Genomic DNA, 19,104 nt, shown 5'->3' with positions numbered 1-19,104 from the left:
AATATCTTGTGATTTTCATCCATAAATTGCAAAGTAAATGTTTTGCTGGTTAATTTATATGATGAACTATAATTTCATATCACCTGTGAATCCTTTTAACAGCTCCCCATTTTAAAGGCAATGGGTACAATATGCAATCTTTGCATCTCTATATGCGAGCAAGTCAGGCCAGAACTGTGAATCGGAACTTGACCTATATAGCAGGCATTGCTGTTGCCCTGCTCAGGTCTACTCTGAGGGCTGCTGTGAGTGCTGACTGCTATCAGCTCACAGCTGTCTCTTCCCTTGAATATGTTCTCTCCTGATGGGAACTGCTTGGCAAGAAGATAATCTAGGAAATTATGTTTTTTCTTCTACTTCTTAGGCAGCCTGTGATGAATGACTTACTGACAAGGGTGAAAAAAAGGTAGGGTCCTTGCTTTATGGTGGATACCAAGAGTGGTAACATTCCCTATGAAATGAGACCAAAGACAGATTTCGCCTGCATTCACATCCATGCCTAGCTTTTTCCAGATTTATTCTGCTTGCCTCACTTGCTACAGGTGTCACCCAGACCATTGCTTCAAGGTATCACTTGCTCAAAATTCTATTTCTCTGACTCTGCTTGTAGTGAACATAGATCGACAATGTGTTATCTTTACTGAAAAAAAGAAAAAACAATCAGAGTTCGCTGACATTGAAATTATTATTATTTTTTGTTGTTGTTATAAATTGTAGGAAGTTTCAGGCTTCCCAGGTGGCACTGGTGGTAAAAAGCCTGCCTGCCAATGTTGGAGACTAAGAGATGTGGGTTCAATTCCTGTGTCAGGAAGATCCCCTGGAACAGGGCGTGGCAAACCACTCCAGTATTCTTGCCTGGAGAATCCCATGGACAGAGGAGCCTGGCGGGCCACAGTTCACAGCGTCACAAACAGCTGGACACGACTAAAGCAACTGAGCATGCGTGCACACATGTAGGAAGTTCTGGGTGATTATGGTTTTGTATATTCATTCATAAGAACGAATGGAAATAATTTCCATTCCAAATAAGAATTTCCCTGCTGGCTTCATTGAGATATAATTGACACATAGAAATGCATACGTTTATGATATATAGCATAAAGTTATGATTTATGAAATGATATTTACACAATAAGTTCAGTGAACAACCATCATCTCATATGAACACAAAATAAAAGAAAAAAAATTTTTCTTGTGATTAAAACTCTTAGGATTCACTGTCTTAACTTTCATATATAACATACAACAGTGTTATTTCTATTAATCATATTGTACATTATATCTCTAGTACTTAGTTATCTGAAATTAAAAAAAATGTTTTCAGAATAGTGGTTCACTTCTTAATCCTACTCTGTTTGCATTTAAAATCAATGTGGCCAATTGAAAAATAAAAATGAGATTACTTTTAGAATATACTTTCACAAAAGTTGTATGTTTACCTTTAAAACAAAGTTTATTCTTTCCTCACCATTAGAGTAATAAGAGAATTTAATAGTACCAAATAAGCTTGTCAAATTTTTGTAGGATGTAAATAGTTTAGTAGTTGGGATCAACAAAGAATATGAAGAAAATCAAAATTCTTCCCTAAGTGTGCTGGGTTCCTCACTGTTTTTCTCTGCTTAAATGATATTAACGCTTGTCCTTATTGAAGAGGAAATAAGTATGTGCTTGGAGCCTCGCAGACAACCATTCATCATTCTCTCACGCAAAAGATAGAAAACTCTGTACCAGCACAGAAAATCCAAAGGCAGCTACAGTAACAGAAAATCAATAGGCTGTATTAGAAAACTCAGAGGCTAATCAGAGCCCAATCTCCAGGCGTGATGTACTTCAAGAGAAGCATCGCTTTAGCACATAACTCAATTCTCTGAACACCACAGACTGCAGCTTAATTCAAGCATTTAGGGGGAAAATGAGGGTCTTTAAAATATACATTTTGTTCTTTATTGCCTCCCAAAGAAGCTTCAGTGCTGTACTGTAATGAATAATGATAACATACATTCTTAAAAACTGATGTTAGCTCAGTCATTACACCAAATAGAATGAGAGGCCCTGCTGTGGGAAGCAATGAGACGTCATTAGTAAGCAGCATCTCTGCTAAAAGGAGAATGCATATTGTTACTTGTTAAACATATTATTAATAACAGTAAAGGTAAATGACAGTTGACTACTTTCATAAGCAGCTGATTTTACTGAAATATTTTAACTAATCCTTGAACCCTAAGAGAAGATACTCAAATTGAAATTTATTGTGTGAAAAATTTCAAGTAAGTTGAAACTGACACTATATAATAAAGATGCATTCAGGTTAAACTATTCAAAAATGCCAAGCTCTAAAAATATACCTAAATATTTTTCACTGATGTAATGTTTTCCCCTTGGAAACTCAAAACATTTTGGAATATATTACATGGAAAATTTTTCTAAATTTTCTCTACAATAAGTTAAATATACTCTTAATTCAAGTATTTTTCCCTTGTGGGAATACATAATTTATGCAAGAATTTTAACAGCATTATATATTATTTAACAGGTTCACAATATATCTACCTTCTTTTTTATTTCTATGAATTTTTAACATTTAAAATCATCAACATGTATTCAAAAATAAGCTTGCTTTTTTGGATAAATTTATCATACATCAGTATAATTCTGAATTGCTGTTGTTCAGTCACTCAGTCATGTCCAACTCTTTGTGATCCCATGGACTGCAGCAAGCCAGGCTTCCCCTGTCTTCACTATCCCCTGGAGTTTGCTCAAAGTCATGTCCATTGAGTCAGTGATGCATTCCAACTATCTCATCCTCTGTTGTCCCATTCTCCTCCTGCCTTCAATCGTTCCCAGGATCAGGGTCTTTTCCAAAATGAGTCAGTTCTTGACATCTGGTGACTAAAGTACTAACACTTCAGCTTCACTATCAGTACTTCCAATGAACATTCAGAGTTGATTTTCTTTAGGATTGACTGGTTTAATCTCCTTGCTGTCCAGGGGACTCTCAAGAGTTTCTTCAACACCACACTTTAAAAGCATCAATTCTTTGGAGCTTAATCTTCTTTATGATCTAAATCTCTCATCCATGCTTTACTCCTGGAAATACCTGACTTTGACTAGACAGACCTTTATTGGCAATGTCCCTGCTTTTTAATACATTGTCTAGGTTTGTCATAGCTTTTCTTCCAAGGAGCAAGCATCTTTCAACTTCATGGCTACAGTCATTGTCCATGGTAATTTTTGAGGGAGCCCAAGAAAATAGTCTGTCACCGTTTCCATTGTTTCCTCATCAATTTGTTATGAAGTTATGGGACCAGATGCCATGATCTTAGTTTCTTGAATGTTGAGTCTTCAGCTAGCTTTTTCGCTCTCCTCTTTTACCTTCATCAAGAGGCTCTTTAATTCTTCTTTGCTTGCTCCCATAAGGGTGGTATCATATGTATATGTGAGGTTATGATATTTCTCTTGCCAATCTTGATTCCAGCTTGTGTTTCATCCAGCCCAGCATTTTGCATGATGTACTCTGCATATAAGTTAAAAAAGCATGGTGATAATATATAGCTTTGATGTATTCCTTTCTCAATTTTGAACCAGTCTATAGTCTGCTGTTCCCTGTCCAGTTCTAATTGCTGCTTCTTGACCTGCATACAGGTTACTCAGGAGGCAGGTAAGGTGGTCTAGTATTCCCACCTCTAAGAATTTTCCATAGTTCGCTATGATCCACATAATAAAAGGATTTAGTGTAGTCAATGAAGCAGAAATAAATATTTTTCTGGAATTCTCTTGCTTTTTCTGTGATCCAGCAGATGTTGGCAATTTGATCTTTTGTTCCTCTGCCTTTTTGAAATCCAGCTTGTATATCTGGAATTTCTTGGTTCACATACTGTTGAAGTCTAGCTTGAAGGATTTTGAGTATGACCTTTCTAGCATGTGAAATGAGTGCAGTTGCACAGTAGTTTGAACATTCTTTGGCACTGCCCTTCTTTGAGATGGGAATGAAAACTGACCTTTTCCAGTCCTGTGGCCACTGCTGAGTTTTTAAAATTTGCTGGCATATTGAGTGCAGTGCTTTAATAGCATCAACTTTTAGGATTTGAAATAGCTCAGCTGGAATTCCATCACCTCCACTAGCTTTCTTTGCCTGTAGTGATGCTTCTTAAGGCCCGTTTGGTGTGGTACTCCAGGATGTCTGGCTCTAGGTGAGTTATCACACCATTGTTTTTATCTGGGTCATTAAGATCTTTTTGTATAGTCCTTCTTGCTACCCCTTCTTAATAACTTCTGCTTCTATTACCGTTTCTGTCCTTTATTGTGCCTATCTTTGCATGAAATTCTGAATTATGTATAAAAAGTTCTTGTTTCAGTATTAGAGGGACATTTGTGTTTTAATGAACCCCAATTTTATCTTAGTTAGGGTGTGTGTGTGTGTTAGTTGCTCAGTCGTGTCTGACTCTTTGTGACCCCATGGACTGTAGCCCATCAGACTCTTCTGCCCATGGGATTCTCCAGGCAAGAATACTGAAGTGGATTGCCATTTCCTTCTCCAGGCTTAGTTAGGTTAGCAACTTGAATTTAAATACTGCACAAATATATGTACTTATTGTAATAAATGAAATATGAAAATCAATTTGAATCCAATAATTTTAACAAAATGAAGTAATATCATGAAAATGAAACCCTGCTTGGAAACAAAAGCTAATTAAGAGTTTTGTAATGCCCCAGAGAGAGAAGTTTACAGAGAGGAGTTATAGCTGGTTTAAGATTGGCAACTCTGTCAAATGTGACAGCTCATTCAGCTGTCCCATGGAGACACAATTCAAATAATTGACTAAGTCTAATTATTAGACTTCAGAACACTTCTTGGACATGTCTGATGTTTAGAGTGCTTACAGAAGCAGACTTTCTGGAATTACTGTAATTCTATATATTAATAAATGCTTTGTCAATATGTGTGTATCTTTTTACCAGTGAGCAATTGCTATGTTGACGTGCCAAAAGAGGCATGCCGTACATATAAAGAAATGTTTTTACAATAGATAATTCTTTCTGTTTACCTTTTGAAGACAGATATTATAATTTACAATGTCAATATTTAAAAATCAAAATGCATCACCTTTGTGTAATGATATTGGTAAATATCTCATAAATAAATAAACTCATAAATATGGTAAATAAACTCATAAATAAAATAAGTGAAAGATCTAATTTTAGCATAAACTTAAAAATATTTTACCTTTGCAAAAATCATTGAGCAACTTTGAGATGTCTTCTTTTTAAAGAGTTTTAAATAAAATTCTCAGACATGTTTAGATACATAGTATCTTAATACAATGTTCATTTTAAAAACTATATTTGGTAAGTGATTTTTTAAGGTGGTTAGGAAAAGACTATTTTGAAGCATCAATGGTTAGTTTTCTGAATATATCATATTATACATTTCAAATGGTTGGTTTCATGTTCTTTTCTAAGAACAAACATGTTTTAATTATCCCTGCTACCATCGATGCTACTCCTGCCATTCTGTAACCTTGCATAAGTCACTTCAGTGTAGAATCTTAATTCTATTGACTGTAAACATTCTACTATACAAAAGTTTGAAAACATTCTTAAAAACACATATGCAACAAAATAAAGTTATTTCTTAAATATCCCTCCAACTCTATTCTCTCAGAGCACATAAAATCCATGTCACATGGTCTTTAGAAAAGAATTAATTTTATAGTGTACCCTGTTATTTTAGGCTCTAGAAATCTTCAAGTTTTCACAATATGTTATTGAAAAAACCTTTTAGATACAAATTATAGAAACTAAACTTAAACTGGGGAGACTACACTCCGTGGGTTCAGTCACTACTGGATTCATGAAATCAATGATGTTGAGGCCATGATTCTTTCATTCTCAAACTCTCTATTCATATAGTTGATAAAGAGCCTGCAGAGGGAACAAGACTCACATTCTAACAGCTTCTCAGGGACAGTATGAAAGGGACGTTGAATAACAATGAAAACATGCCCTTGGAAGAACTTTGATTGGTCTAATTTTGTCACAGATATTTGTTGAGTAAATGAACCCCTATCTCTTCCCTGTGTCTTTACTGCAGCTTAGGGTTGATAAATTCTGACTTGTTGCACCTTTACAGTGGCCCCAAAACCATGAACAGGGAGTGACTGGGTAAGCTCCTTATAGAGACAAGTTTCACAAAAATAAATGGCTCTGCTTCTAGAATAAAAAATGGCAGAATGGGTGTTGAATATCTCAAAACAACAGATGTCAAAGCTATCAATAATAGATTTCCTAGGACCCTATAATAATTTACATGTTGGCATATCCCCATTATCAAGAATTCAGAAAATGAAACATCCTAATTGACAAGGATCTCATCTATCAAACAGGAGAATTGGTTCCTATAAAGAGAGTCATGAAAATGTTGATACTTTATGTAACTATAGAACAAATAATCTATCATATAAATGCTGCTTTTCAGATAGTCTTACATGTATATATCTAATACCATAGTTTTGTTCTTTAAAAAATTATAGAGTTTATAACATTACTTTTAGCAGACAATCCCCTATTCCTTTCATTTCTTTACAATTTTATCCATTGAAGGCCACTGACTATTCAATATAAAGAAGCTCCCACAGTCTGGATTTGGCTGTTCTTATATGCTCAGTGTAGCTCAAAATTTGGTTTTTCCTTTGCCTTTTCTGGATATTGGCAGATGAATATAGAGACCTGACCAGACTCAGGTTCATTTCTTTGGCAAGGTTATGAATGGTGGTACATTCTTTCATCAAGGACAGGGAGTGGTAATGTCTGATTTTCTCTCATTTTTATTTGTATGCAATGTCCACATCCATTACTTCACTGGTATGGCTGCTGCTGCTGCTGCTGCATCGCTTCAGTCGTGTCCGACTCTATGCAACCCCATAGACGGCAGCCCACCAGGCTCCCCTGTCCCTGGGATTCTCCAGGCAAGAACACTGGAGTGGGTTGCCATTTCCTTCTCCAACGCATGAAAGCGAAAAGTGAAAGTGAAGTCTCTCAATTGTGTCCAGCTCCTAGGGACCCCATGGACTGCAGCCTACCAGGCTCCTCCGTCCATGGGATTTTCCAGGCAAGAGTACTGGCGTGGGGTGCCATTGCCTTCTCCCACTGGTATGGCTAAATGGTGATATTCTATCATTTCCTTTTCAATTATTGTTTGGTATACTTTTATAAAGATACATTTCCCCACATCTATTATCTGCCTATCAGTTCTTAAAGAAAGAACAGTGACAATGTTTGATTGTATTACTCTGTATACCAATTTTTTAGAATAATAAACTATTTCCCTATTATGTTGGATAGTTTATATGTTAACTTGAGTAGGCTACAGTTACCAGTTACTCAGTCACACAGTTACCTTGTCATTGCTGTGAAGGTTTTTTATATAGATGGTTATGAACCGTAATCAGTGACTTTAAGTAAAGGAGATCATCCAAGATAATCTAGGTGGGCATTAATTAATTAGTTTAAAACCTTTAAAAACAGAACTGAGGTTTTCTTGAGAAGAAATTCTGACTCTGACAAACAGCTTCAATTGATGTGACAGAGTTCTAGCCTACCGTTGTTCTTAACCAGCCCTTTGGGTGTTAAATTGACCTTATAAGCCTCTCTCTCTATATATATATGTGTGTGTGTGTGTGTGTGTATATATATATATATATATTATAATATATCTATATATATGTCTATATTATATCTATATAATATATATATATATATATTTCTGATTCTGCTTTTCTTGTTGAACCCTGATTGGTAACAGATTTTAGTAACAGGTGTGATTCCAGAGGAATAGCAAGATAGGGATGAAGTTTCTAAAGTTGGTTCTAGGTTTTGCTGAATTGCTTTTCTGCTTGCTTAGATTTCAAGCAGTAATGACTATGATTTTCAGAGGTTGAAAAAAAGGGCTCTCGAAGTCCACGTTATGATTTGGCAACAGAGGTAGCCAAAATATCACCTTGTATACTCCTAACGAAATACATAAAGAAATGATGTTCCACATGACCATTCATTTGCTGGTGTAAGATATTTTAGTCAAACTAAGAGAATAATATTTCTCTTGATTATAGTGGAAAAACAGTGAGGAAAGAAAAGGTTATCACAGGACTTCAAATTCTCAGGTTCAGCTGAATATAAACGACCTGAAAGCTTCTGTATCTGCCTTGAAAGAAACTTTTATCTCCTGTTGCCACAGAACTGAGAGTTATGAAACAAGTCGGAATCTCAGAGAAACAGACAGTAGAGTAGGGTTACCAGTTCTGTAGAGTAGAGTTCAGTAGAGTAGGTTACAGTTCTGGGTTAGGGAAAATATGTGTCTAGGGGTGGAAATTCTAGTTATAAGATTAACAAACTCTGGGAATCTAATGTACACTATGACTGCTTATAGTTTTAATATTGTATTATAGACTTGAATGTTGCTGAGAGAGTAGATTTTAAATGCTCTCACCACCACAAAGAAATGTTAATTAAGTGCTGATGCTGTAATTGTGCGATGGTGATAATCTTGCAATATATAAATGTATCAAATCAACATGTAGTATAGCTTAAACTTTCACAATGTTATATGTCTATTACATTTCAATAAAGCTGGAAACAAAAAATCAGAGTTTCATTTTGTGCATGATGGGATTACAGTGCAAACTGAATCTCCCACCTCATTGTTTGGGAAGGAATAAGATCCTGAAAATTCAAACGGGGTCATATATGCAGAACACTTGGAAGCAAGTAAAGGCAAATCCCCAAATTCTTCTCTGTCAGCACAAGCCTTCCTGAGACTGCTGCCTTGCAAGGCACTGCTGTTGCTGTTTAGGGCCCACTCCAGGCATCTCTTTGTTTCTAGACCTGTAACTGCACAGAACTATATATAGCTTGGTCTTATATTTAGACTCAGTCACTAAGGGGTCTCAAAGGATAAGGTGCAAGATGTGAACCATGAAAAAGTGACTTACACATCAAAAGTACTGCATGATTATTTTTAGTATATACACAGATACAGAGATCTGGGGAATATGTGTGGGAATGGATTTTAAAGGTGTAGGTAAATGGTGGAAAGAACATAAAATTAGATCAAGCCCTATTTATTGATATAGGACCACTAAACAGTGATCCTGGACTCCGTGCTCGATTGAAGATGTTAGAAAGGGCTCTAATGGTTGTTTTGCTTGATTTTCTGAAAGACCCTAATATGAACTACATACATTAAATGAAGTTGAAATATCAAAACTATATTGGTAAACTATGGAGAAAAATGTCCAAACACTTAGAGATATTAGAATGTTAGAATACATTTACCATGTGAAGATCTGCTCAGTCATGCTAGGAGGGTACATAGGACCTACCTTCGTGTGAAAAAAATGTGACAAATTTGTGAGGGGAGTTCCAGCATCCCTGAAGAGTTCTGTGGCCATTGTACATTCATGCAGGTCAGAATGCTATCATCCAGAATGAATCCCAAAATGCGCAGGGATAACAGGATACAAGGATGGTAGGGATCAAGAGGTGGCATTTAGTTATAGGTGACTGTAGTTGGGAGACAATTTTCCTTAAATATCTAGTTTTTATGCATCTTACTAATTTTCTTAGGAAAGGCATTTATAGCAAACTTAAGAATAATTGTATAAGGAAATATTTTAGGATAATCAACTTAAACACCTTTCCCTCTCCAAAGATATCTGGGGGTAATAAAAATAAATCCCTCTTCACCTCTCTGGAGACATTTGTTTACAGACAAAAATAAACATAAGATCTCTCTCTCTCTCTCTGGAAAGCAAGTCAGGCCAGTCACAGACCTAATACGTTCAGATCAGATCAGTCGCTCAGTCGTGTCCGACTCTTTGCAACCCCATGAATCGCAGCACGCCAGGCGTCCCTGTCCATCACCAACTCCTGGAGTTCACTCAGACTCACGTCCATCGAGTCAGTGATGCCATCCAGCCATCTCATCCTCTGGCGTCCCCTTCTCCTCCTGCCCCCAATCCCTCCCAGCATCAGAGTCTTTTCCAATGAGTCAACTCTTCGCATGAGGTAGCCAAAGTACTGGAGTTTCAGCATTAGCATCATTCAGTGCTCATATTTTGTTCTTGTTGCTACTTTTGCTATGAATAATAAATATTGTGTGTCTCTGACCAAAGGATCTCGTATCATTTTATGTCTTCTGTCAATGTGTGCATATGTGTGTGTATAGATAAAATCAGACTAATTTGTTGCCTACAAGTAGGATGAAAGTGCAGCTCCTTTCCAGTTTCTGACTTATGATTCAATACATGCAATAAATTTTAATAAGTAAAAATTATATTTTTATAAATATAAAATGAAAGAGAAAAGCTTGAGAAGATTTTTTGCTAGTGAAGAGTGTTTTCAAAGGGATTGTGGGCCACTTTCCTATTATAAATAGGTACATCAGAAACCCTGAAGAGTGGAATAAGGTGATTATACTCATCAAAATAAAGTATTGGCTTGTAAAATTTTAGAAACTAACATGCTATGTGTTGGTTATTCAATTACTATGAAACTCCACTACAAAAATGTCACCACTTGATTATAAATATACAAGTGAGTGAAGTGAAGTCGCTCAGTCGTGTCCGACTCTTTGCAGCCCCATGGACTATAGCCCACCAGGCTCCTCTGTCCATGGGATTTTCCAGGCAAGCATACTGGAGTGGTTTGCCATTTCCTTCTCCAGGGGATCTTCCTGACCCAGGGATTGAACCCGGGTCTCCTGCATTGCAGGCGGATGCTTTACCCTCTAAGCCACCAGGAAAGTCACAAGAGTTCAGATATATATCATTAATTAATGATATTCTGGTGTGTATAATTTTGTCCTTAAAAACATATAGTGTGACAATATGATTATTTGCTCCCGGAAATCTTTGCTAGTGGTAGAGCACTAAAACTGTCCCCTGTGAATACTGGTGGCTACTACTGACACATCAAACTGTAAATTCTGATGCATGTATATAGGTTTGGAACTTCAGAAAAACAGCCATCACTATGGGACAGGGCAGAAGAGAACGGCTTCATAAGGCAAAGAGACTTACTGACATTGAAAGATTTTAACACTGTTCTAATGGAATTAAACTTTTAATTTCTTCTCCATAGCTAAATATTGTATGATTTTATAAACAAACTAATGTTTTTCTGGTAGCAGTATTTCACTTTACCTAGTTATCTCTAACTTGAGTCTACACAGACATGATATATTTTACATGCATTTTAATATCATATATAAGATTTCAAACAAGCTCGGGCTTTAGCAGGGTGGATTCAGACCCTGGAAGATGTAGATTTTTCAAGATGAGTCACTCCTTGCTAACAACGTTTCAACTGATTCCCTCCATACTTATAATTAAATCCAATTCCCTTAACAAAATTTGTAGAACATCTGGTTGATTTGGCCCCTCACAATTATTTTAATCTGGCCTAATGAAATTCTTATATTTGCTTATTAAGTTTCAGACACACTAGGGTTTGGACAATTCCAAGAAAATATTAAATCTTCTCTCATGTTAGCATATTAACCAAGTTCCAGAATCTCTGATTAGCTGCCACACTCTCAATATTCTCTATTCTCTTTCTCAACTTCATGTATTATTTCTACAGAACAATACAACATTACATATATTTGGTTCATAATTATAGTTCTTCTTTCCTTCTTATATATCTTTAATAAAGAGAAAAGCATTCCATGTATTATACACTGATTGGAATGTCTAGAATATAGCTTAAACACAAATTAGAATCTCTCTAATTATAGTAATGAAAATTATCAGAAAATGTAGAACAAAGAATAGCATGTAACTCCAAAGAAAGGGAAATCTCTACCATAGAAGTTCTGCCTCTGGGATGACCTAGTAACAATCTTACATACTGATCCCCCACAGACAAAAATGATAAATTCTGCTCTGGACAATAAACTCTGGTACAGTGAAAAAACACAGGCCTACTATGAAGGGGATTTTAATATGGAAGAGTGAAAAAGTGTTGAGGGAGCTTCCAACTCTTATGGCTTTTAGCCCGAGAGTAACTCAGAGCAGTCAAAACTCCAATAGAAAATGTATGGCCTTCTGGGCCTGAGGAGTCATTAAATAGACTAGAGGGCAATCAGAGACCCTAGAAGATGGTTATGGTGTCCTAGCAGAGATCCAGAGTTGAGGTTTTCATATTTGATGAGTAAATTCTTTGAAAAATCTGAAGGTGCTTCCGTGAAGCATGCATGCATGTTGCAAACTGAAAGAAGCCTTGTTAAAGAGAGTGATGGGGTGGGGGGATGAAGAAAGGGGTTTGAACTTCAATAAGTATTGAGTTATAGATTAAGAGAATGTGTTTTACTTTGAGTCTAACTAAGTTCAGTTCAGTTCAGTCACTCAGTCTTGTCTGACTCTTTGCAACCCCATGAATCGCAGCACGCCAGGCCTCCCTGTCCATCACCAACTCCCGGAGTTCACTCAGACTCACGTCCATTGAGTCAGTGATGCCATCCAGCCATCTCATCCTCTGTCATCCCCTTCTTCTCCTGCCCCCAATCCCTCCCAGCATCAGAGTCTTTTTTTTTGTTTGTTTCTAATTTTATTTTATTTTTAAACTTTACATAATTGTATTAGTTTTGCCAAATATCAAAATGAATCCGCCACAGGTATACATGTGTTCCCCATCCCGAACCCTCCTCCCTCCTCCCTCCCCATACCCTCCCTCTGGGCCGTCCCAGTGCACCAGCCCCAAGCATCCAGCATTGTGCATCGAACCTGGACTGGCAACTCGTTTCCTACATGATATTTTACATGTTTCATTGCCATTCTCCCAAATCTTCCCACCCTCTCCCTCTCCCACAGAGTCCATAAGACTCTTCTATACATCAGTGTCTCTTTTGCTGTCTCATACACCAGGTTATTGTTACCATCTTTCTAAATTCCATATATATGCGTTAGTATACTGTATTTATGTTTTTCCTTTTGGCTTACTTCACTCTGTATAATAGGCTCCAGTTTCATCCACCTCATTAGAACTGATTCGAATGTATTCTTTTTAATGGCAGAGTCTTTTCCAATGAGTCAACTCTTCGCATGAGGTGGCCAAAGTATTGGAGTTTCAGCTTTAGCATCATTCCTTCCAAAGAAATCCCAGGGCTGATCTCCTTCAGAATGGACTGGTTGGATCTCCTTGCAGTCCAAGGGACTCTCAAGAGTCTTCTCCAACACCACAGTTCAAAAGCATCAATTCTTTGGTGCTTATCTTTCTTCACAGTCCAACTCTCACATCCATACATAGCTGCCTGTTAAAATAAAAACATCAATACTCTTCAGGGGAATATAACACAATTCACAGCCTCCAAAATATATCCTTCATAAAGTCTTGGAAAAGTTGAAATTACCCGATACATAAAGAATAAGGAAGACTGATCCATTCTTCATGAAAAAAAAAAAAAAAAAAAAAAAACAGATATTAATCCCAAGATGTTGGAAATAACAACACTTAGAAGCAGTACTATAACTATGATAAATGAGGTTAAAAAAATGTGAATTCAATGAAACAAGCAATGAAAATTTCAACAATAAAAACTACAAAAATGAGTACGAGACAATAAAGAGGTGAAAAATATTATATCTTAAAAATGGACTTAAATTTGACTAATGAAAAAGTGAGTCTGGAAATAGATTGATAAAGATGATCTGAATTGAATACCATAAAGAATAAAAAGTTCAGGAAAAAGAGAACACAAACAAATACTGGTTGATTAATATGAAGAAAAATATGGCAGAAAGAAAGTTTGAAAAAATAATGAGTGAAAATTTTTACAATTTGGTGAAAGTAAGATCAGAAATCAAGTTGACGAAATGTTAAGAATAACAAGCCTAGACACAGCATAGTAAAACTATTTAAAACCAAAAATAAATAAAAGTCTTGACAACATCCAGACAGAAGTAATGCAGTATATCCAGGGGAATGATTCAGATGATAGTTGCATTCTCAACAGAAGCCACAGAAAACAATTAGATAACAATATTAAATGCCAAAAGGGGAAAAAATAGCCTAGAATGCTAAATCTATTGAAAATATCCTTCAAGAATAATGGCTAAAGATATTTTTAGAAGTAAGTATCTAAGAGAAATAATTGCCAGCACACTTCACTACCAAAGTGTTAAACAGTTATAAATTTACCAAAATTGATAAAAGATAAAAACATAATATCTTAGTATTTCAATTAAACGAACCATGCATAAGACATTTATTGCTTAGAACAATTAAAGAATAGCTGAATAGATGAAGATATATACCATGTTCATGAACTGAAAGACATACTATTTTTAGGTTGTCAGTTCTCCACCAATTTTATTGCAATTCTATAATTTCATTGCAATTACAAGTATAAAACTAAAAGAGAATTTTTAGAAATGAATGTAAAATTATAAAATTTATATGGAAATGAAAAGACTTATACTCTCCAAAGTAATCTTGAAAAATAAGAACTAAGATGAATAACTTACACTACATGACTATAATATTTACTATAGAGATACAGCATCAAGAGTGCATGATTTACAAAGAGAATGATAGATAAAAGAGAGAATCCAGAAACTGAGACCAACTTACATGCTCAGGCAAATTTCATCATAGACACTAAAGCAATCCTATCAGGGGTAGGGTATCTTTTTCAACCATTTGCACTGGAATTACAAGATATTTATATGCAAAAGAAAACAGAATTTTAGCCTCTATTGCTTACCATACACGAAAATTAAGATAAACCATAGACCTAAACCTGAAAGCTATGTCTATAACACCTTTTATGGGCAAACATATGGAGAGTATTTTTATGTTTCAGGAATAGACAAAGATTTCTTAAATAAAACAGTGGCAATGAAAACATTTTAAAAATCAAATGAATTAGATTAGCTTTTTTTAAAAATTCATCAAAAATAAAAACATCCATTCCCCAAAAGGCATTGCCAATAAAATGAAAAGGAAAACCTTTTATCAGCTTAAAAGAAATACTTGTGAAACATATCTTGGTTTCCAGGATATATAAATAATTTCTAGAACTCGACACTGAAAAGTAAACAATCCCTGTAAAAACTGGAAAAATGATTTTATAAGTTAACAAAAGAAGATTTTAAAATGGACAATATGCAGGAAAAACTGCTCAATGTTATTAGCCATTGGGTAAATTCACATTAAATTGCAATAAAGTACTAGTACACATGGATTAAAGGGACAAAATTAAACGAATTATCACACCAAGCTTTGTTGAGGATGTGGAACAACCAGAACTCTCATATGTCATTAACGGTTTCCCTGATAGCTCAGCTGGTGAAGAATCTGCCTACAATGCAGGAGGCCCTGATTCAATTCCTAGGTCTTGAGAGTCCCTTGGACTGCAAGGAGATCCAGCCAGTCCATTCTGAAGGAGATCAGCCCTGGGATTTCTTTCGAAGGAATGATGCTAAAGCTGAAACTCCAATACTTTGGCCACCTCATGCGAAGAGTTGACTCATTGGAAAAGATTCTGATGCTGGGAGGGATTGGGGGCACGAGGAGAAGGGGACGACAGAAGATGAGATGGCTGGATGGCATCACTGACTCGATGGACGTGAGTCTGAGTGAACTCCGGGAGTTGGTGATGGACAGAGAGGCCTGGCGTGCTGCGATTCATGGGGTCGCAAAGAGTCAGAGACGACTGAGCGACTTAAGTGAACTGAACTGAGGAATATCTGCTAGAGAAGAGATAGGCTACCCATTCCAGTATTCTTGGGATTCCCTGGTGGCTCAGAGGGTAAAGAGTCTGCCTGCAATGTGGGAGACCTGAGTTTGATCCGTGGGTCAGGAAGATCCCCTGGAAAAAGAAAATGGGAACCCACTCCAGTATTCTTGCCTGGAAAATCCCATGAACAAAGGAGAAGCCTGGAGGGCTACAATTGGGTCGCAAAGAGTCAGACACAACAGAGCAACTTCACTTTCACTTTCATGTGTCATTGGTGCGTAGCTACAATTTTGGGGGAGAATATGAACCAGGACTTTAAAAAACAAACAAACAAATCTAAATATACATGTACTCTATGACTAGCATTTTCAACACTAGAGGAAATATACATCCTACAAGACAGCTTTAAATATATGATATTCTATTATTTTTTATTGTTCTATTTGCTGATGCTGAATAACTTGTATTTTAAATCACGGCATTATTCATCATAGTCAAAAACTGGAAATAATCCAGGAGTCATTTGAAAGGTGAATGAATAAAACAAATGAAGAGTATTCAAACAAAGGAATAATAGTGAACAATAAAAATTAATGAATTGCTGAAGCACAAAACGACATGGATGTCTTTCAAAGCCATGATATTGAATGAAAGAAATCATACACAAAGCATATATTGTATAATTCTATTTATTAGAGGTTCTTAGAAAAGGAAAATCTAAATCATGTTATATAAAATCAGAACAGTGGTATCCTCAAGGGAAAGTAGACAAGAATTGACTATTAAGTGATATAAAGAATTTTCTGATAGTGATCAAAATGCTCTGTATCATGAGTTTGAAGTATTAAAATATACATCTCTCAAAACTCAGCTTAATGTGTAAGGAAGTTTGTGTGTTTCACTGTACATAACTTGTATATTTAAGGAAGTAATTTTATGCAAGAAAAAGCTTTTAAAATATTTAACTAGTCAATGATATTTATGCTAAAGTGTTTAGAGAGAAGTATACGACATCTACAATTTACTTTAAAGTATACCCAGAAAAAGATTACATGTTGCATAAATAGAGCCAGAGATATATAGAAATATACACACATAATAAAATAAGAATAGTTCATATTAATTTTTAGAATTTGGGTGATGAGTTATGGATATTTATTATAAAAACCTTTCTACTTTATTTGAAAATTTTCTTAATCTAATTTTTGTGGAAAATACTTACTTTGAACCCCCTACTCTTCACTCAAATATTACAAAAAGTCAGAAACATAGAGAGATTATGAACCAATTGAAAGTAGGGATCACATTTGTCCTCTTCACTAGATATCTGATATGTAGGTGGTACTCAAAGAACACAATGGATATTTGTTGAATGAATAACTCAGTTCATCTCCCTCTACTATAAGGCTAATTCTTAATTAATGTGTTATACTTACTCTGTACTGTACAAATTTTAACAAGTAATATAATACACTATTCTCTAGAAATAATGAGATACAGAAAAAAAAAATATTTCACCAGTGAGTATTGGATAATTGAGCCTAACATTCTGGTCTTTCATTCAAGGAATTTAGAACCTACACATTTAGTTCAAAAGAATTTAGACCATATGAGTTTGGAGATAGTCACCTAAATAAAGCAAAAGTGAGTCTGATATTACAAACTAAAGAAAGCTCTCTCTACTCTTCGGGCTAATGGGATATTAGAAAGAGAGAAGATAATATTACGTCTTTGCTGCCTGCTTTGAATCTCAGAGGAAGTGGAATTTAAGATTTGTCTGGTGAACCATCCAGAGAGCCTCCCGTCAGAAGCTGGATCTCAGAGAAAGGGGCTGCCCAAGGGAGATAGAAACTTTAAGAAAGTGGAGCTACAACTATATGACATTTGAACTCAGGAGCAAGGAGGAGAAAACACCAAGCCTCTTCCTTCTTCTTGTTTCCCATCCCTTGCCAGCACTTCTTGTCAGTTTCTTCCAGCTTTGGAAGTGTAATCTGTACAGGTTATTTTTTTATGATAAAAATAGGGCAGAGGAATGAAAGGGATGGATGTGAAGAAACACAGTCAAATGATGGGTTCACCTACTATAACACATTTCTTTATTTCATATCCATAATAACATCTGATAATAACAGCAGTGAGATAAAGATATTACAAAATGTAAATTGTTTAGCACAATAGCATATTGTGAGTGTAGGGAAAACTGATTATTCTTCTCTCCCTATTCCTGCCTTGACCAGAAAGAGAGGAAGTTACATTCATAACTTTCTTGCAGTGCATATATTTGTTAATTCCCAAAGTAGCAGAGGTACTAACCTGATTAGGATAAGTTTGACATTCATTGGACAGCATGTCTCATACTTTGTCTCAAACATCATCTTTTTATTATTATTATTGCTTATATAAAATATATGTAAAAAGCATCCAGAATTCTTACTCCTTTATCACAAGAAAATCCTGGTAGGGTAGTTTATAGGTTCAGTTCAGATCAGTCACTCAGTCGTGTCAAACTCTTTGTGACCCCATGGACTGCAGCACGCCAGGCCTCCCTGTCCATCACCAACTCCTGGAGTGTACTCAAACTCATGTCCATTGAGTCAGTGATGCCATCCAACCATCTCATCCTTTGCTGTCCCCTTCTCCTCCTGCCTTCAATCTTTCCCAGCACCAGGGTCTTTTCCAATGAATCAGTTATTCACGTTGGCTGGTCAAAGTATTGGAGTTTCAACTTCAGCACCAGTCCTTCCAATGAATATTTAAGACTGATTTCCTTTAGGATGGACTGGTTGGATCTCCTTGCAGTCCAAGGGATTCTCAAGAGTCTTCTCCAACACCATATTTCAAAAGCATCAATCTTTGGTGCTCAGCTTTCTTTATAGTCCAACTCTCACATCCATACTTGACTACTGGAAAAACCATAGCCTTGACTAGATGGATCTCTGTTGGCAAAGTAATGTCTTTGCTTTTTACTATGCTGTCTAGGTTGGTCTTAACTTTCCTTCCAAGGAGTAAGCGTCTTTTAGTTTAATGGCTGCAGTCACCATCTGCTGTAATTTTGGAGCCCCCCAAAATAAAGTCTGCCACTGTTTCCCCATCTATTTGCAATGAAGTGATGGGTCCAGATGCTATTATCTTAGTTTTCTGAATGTTGAGTTTTAAGACAACTTTTTCACTTTCTTCTTTCACTTTCATAAAGGGGCTCTACAATTCTTCTTCACTTTCTGCCATAAGGGTGGTGTCATCTGCATATCTGAGGTTATTGATATTTATGCCAACAATCTTGATTCCAGCTTGTGCTTTATGCAGTCCAGAATTTCACATGATGTACTCTGCATATAATTTAAATAATCAGGGTGACAACATAGAGCCTTGAC

This window comes from Bos mutus, chromosome 6 (genome assembly GCF_027580195.1).
Source record: "Bos mutus isolate GX-2022 chromosome 6, NWIPB_WYAK_1.1, whole genome shotgun sequence".
In the NCBI taxonomy this organism is placed as follows: Eukaryota; Metazoa; Chordata; class Mammalia; order Artiodactyla; family Bovidae; genus Bos; species Bos mutus.
The sequence above is the reverse complement of the archived record's forward strand: the minus strand, read 5'-3'. Positions refer to the sequence as shown.